Source organism: Monopterus albus, unplaced genomic scaffold (genome assembly GCF_001952655.1).
Source record: "Monopterus albus unplaced genomic scaffold, M_albus_1.0 scaffold196.1, whole genome shotgun sequence".
Classification (NCBI taxonomy): Eukaryota; Metazoa; Chordata; class Actinopteri; order Synbranchiformes; family Synbranchidae; genus Monopterus; species Monopterus albus.
In genome coordinates, this window is record NW_018128076.1 from 480,533 (window position 1) to 480,815 (window position 283).

Consider the following 283-nt stretch of genomic DNA (forward strand, 5'->3'; position numbering starts at 1 on the left):
GAGTACCTTCGCTCCAGCTGCCTTAGCTGGAGGGTGTTTTCCCTTATCTCTCTCTCTATGTCGACCAGGCTCCTCTCCATAATGCCGTTCGACGGACGCAACTATCCCACTTCTGACACCAATGTCGTAGTCCGCTGGTTCGGTTGAGCGGAGCTGGTCTGACCCTGTCCTATACTGTGACAGCTAATTAGCCAGCTGTGCGCCGGCACCTAGCCAAGCAAGGAGGAGAACACCGGTCCTGTCTTTTTTCGGTTTTTATTAAATGGATTAAAGAAAGCAATTG